Below are 3,552 nucleotides of genomic sequence, written 5' to 3' on the forward strand. Positions count from 1 at the left end.
TAATACATCTATAATAACACTCACTATGGATATGATATCATAGATAAGTATAATGCATGATACTTGTACATGATATTATCGAATATAGGGTGGTGCACTCAGGTGCACCATATCCTGATATTCAAAACATTCGAATAACCCTATTTAAATGTGTCAAAAATTGAAATAATTCACGCACGTACATGTCACCATGGTACTTACTTGTGTTCATTTTCAAGGAAAAAATTCGAATTTATGTGACCTACATAAAAAAGAGAAGATGGATTTTCGCTATATTGTGAAAAGTACGTGTCTACTACTATTTTGTGAACATTACATCTTGTTATTTTTTTTGTAGACTACATAACTTAATATTTTAGTTCCCGATTTGACGTACGCATATCTGCATACATTTCCTACCCATTTAATTTACGACACATTTTTCAGTAAATTTCTACCGTGTTTTCAATATAAGGTGCCCGTGCAACTGAGAGCCAAAAATGTACATTAATGATACTATGCACTATGATCAGCCCGAGTAGTCTAACAATTTTAAACGAGAAAGATGGTACTAACACGTAAGGCTGTTCACATCGGAATGGGCTTAATGCAGGCCCAACAATAACTTCATGCCCGCATGCCAATGCTCGTAGATTAGTCCTAGGATAACCCGAGCTACTAGCAAGTCGAAGCAGTACTCCTAGTTCTTCATCAATTGGCATAGGCTAGGTAGGCGGTGGCGATCCGTCGGTGTGCTACCGGCCAATCGGCCACCGGACGCCGCGCCGGCCAGCCGGTTTGGTCGTTTTGGCTGGCGAGCAGTTACTTTAACCGTTTTCCGAGCCAGTTAGTCGCTTGACCATGCTACCATGATGCATGGTACTAGTACCATTAATAAACTTTAGAGGCCGGGACACGACGCATCCATTTCGCACACACCGAGAGGACTCGTACAAGCTTAGCGCGTCAGCGCGTGCACGTTGGCGTTGAACGATTAAATAAGAACAATCAGTAGTGAGAGAACATACTATCTATATTAAACAAACAATTAGCAGAAAAACACAATTGGGGATGTAGCTCAAATGGTAGAGCGCTCGCTTTGCATGCGAGAGGCACGGGGTTCGATCCCCCGCATCTCCATTATTTTCCTTGTTTTTTCGGTCGTCCGGATAAAACCATTTACAAAAAATAAAATCATTGGAATTACCCCACGGGGTTCGGAAACCAGATTCACTATACTATTTTTTTTAGTCATCTGGATGAAAAAATCAATGGAATCAATTACCACTCGAGCTTAAGAAATCAGATTCACTATATGCAAGAGAGAGAAAAAAAAAATCAATTGAAATTACCCGTCGGCTCAAGAGAGAGAAAATATCGTTGGAATTACCCTAGAAACAGATTCGCTAGAATTACCCCTCGACTCAAGAAACTAGTAAGCTACGCAACGCTTCATTGAAAATTTACCGCGAACGATATCCCCTTGTACTCAAAACGAAAAAAAGGTGCATGCCCCTAGGCCTCCGGACCGCTGGTGTTGCCCGGTCACGCTGGGTGCTCCCTTGCGCAATCCCAACAACTCGCATCCTAGATCATCTCATGTGCAATCATAGGTCGATATCGAGGTGTTGCCGCCCATGGGAGGTGCTTGCTTTGCTCCACGACAGAATATGGATGTTCATGGTGTCTTTCACATGCTCAAGAATGATGCGAAATTTGCGATGCCTATCGTGCCATTGTTGTTAACTGTGATGGCATCAATAAGGATATGTTGAGTCGTTGCAGGTAGCTTTTACAACTCATTTGACATTGTTTTACTCACAAATCCAGAACATGGTGGCTGAAGAAATTTGACTTTTGCATGAGGCTTCGCCTTGAAGGGTTTGTTCGAAACGTGTTGCCGGCTTAGATGCTCCCCATGTTGATTCTAGTGATGAGGGAAAGACAGGCATGGACCACCGAGGTTGTGGCTCCATGGCCTGTAATGCACACAACTTAGTCTGAAGCACCTAGAGTGCTAAATGTAGGCCCAACAATAATTCCATGCGCGCATTAGAGGCCTTGGAGCCTTGTCACTCTCCCGTCTTGCGGACAACGGAGGTTCGAATGCCATTCTCTCATCTGTGGTCGTTGGGCATGTGGTTTCTTTGAGTGGCGAGGTTGATGAGACAGGTGTGTTGGCACTTAGCTTTGAGACTCTCAATTTAGAGGCGGCTAGGTCTGGATATAACAAGGAGATTGCTTGCTTCTTAGTTAGGAAGGCTTTGGAGGACATCATTAGAACATGATTGTTGCAAGGATAGCTTCTGTTATAAAAGCGACAAGCAAATAACGAAGAACGAAACAAGAACACACGCAGGGGACACAAGATTTAACGTGGAAAACCCCTTCCAACACAGAAGGGGAAAAACCGCGGGCGCTAGCCAGCAAAACTTCACTATATTGGGGAGTGTTTACAAACGCCGTGGGTTATCTTATAATCTGATAAACCCTAGCCGGCGACTTACAAGATGTATATATAGGCGGTGCCAACGATCCGTACGGACCTCGCTCCGCTCGTCAGAAGTTAGCCTCCCTTTAGTATATGAATTTGGATCACAATACAACAAACTCCACCTTGAGACAAATTCCATCTTGTAGCATGAACTTCAACAATCTCCTGAACAACAAAGAAAAAAGACTTGCTGGCGCCAACAGCCACTTGGGCTAAACAATTATACAAACCAAGCTCGAGCAAAGCTCAAACTTGGAAACAGGAACTGGCTTTGTCATCATATCAGCAGGATTATCATGAGTACTTAACTTGCATACCTTCAGTTTACCTTGAGCAACAATGTCTCGAACATAATGGTACTTGATATCAATGTGCTTTGTCCTATCATGGAATATTTGATCTTTAGTAAGGTATATTGCACTTTGACTGTCAGAAAATAAGTTAATGCAAGAATCATCTCCACAAAGCTCAGCATACAAACCTTTCAACCAAACAGACTCTTTGCAAGCTTCATTAATGGCTATATATTCTGCTTCGGTTGTAGATTGGGCAACAACAGATTGTAACGTTGCCTTCCAACTCACAGCACATCCACCAACAGTGAACACATACCCTGTGAGGGATCTTCTCTTATCCAAATCGGCAGCAAAATCTGAATCCACATAGCCTACGAGTCCCTCACCGGTCTTGCCAAACTTTAAGCAAGCTTTGGATGTGCCACGAAGGTACCTGAAAATCCACTGAACAGCTCTCCAATGTTCTTTACCAGGATCAGCCATGTATCGACTAACCAAACTCATAGCATATGATAAATCAGGACGAGAACAAACCATGGCATACATCAAGGAACCAACAGCACTAGAATATGGAACTCGTGACATGTACTCAATATCTTCATCAGTACTAGGACATTGCAATGCTGACAATTTGAAGTGAGAAGCAATAGGTGTACTAACAGACTTTGCATCATGCATATTAAAGCGATGAAGAACTTTCTGAATGTAATTTTGCTGACTAAAAAATAACACACTAGATTTTCTACCTCTTGTAATTTCCATACCTAGTATTTTCTTAGCAGC

The 3,552-nt window shown here is 42.4% G+C and overlaps 1 non-coding gene across 1 annotated transcript; it reads left to right on the top strand.

The window, feature by feature from the left end:
• The first annotated feature begins 1,046 nt into the window (after positions 1 to 1,046).
• On the top strand, positions 1,047 to 1,119 carry TRNAA-UGC (transfer RNA alanine (anticodon UGC)). Its single transcript has one exon. It is a non-coding gene; the product is annotated as a tRNA-Ala (tRNA).
• Positions 1,120 to 3,552: the final 2,433 nt, after the last annotated feature.

This window comes from Lolium perenne, chromosome 4 (assembly GCF_019359855.2).
Source record: "Lolium perenne isolate Kyuss_39 chromosome 4, Kyuss_2.0, whole genome shotgun sequence".
Classification (NCBI taxonomy): domain Eukaryota; kingdom Viridiplantae; phylum Streptophyta; class Magnoliopsida; order Poales; family Poaceae; genus Lolium; species Lolium perenne.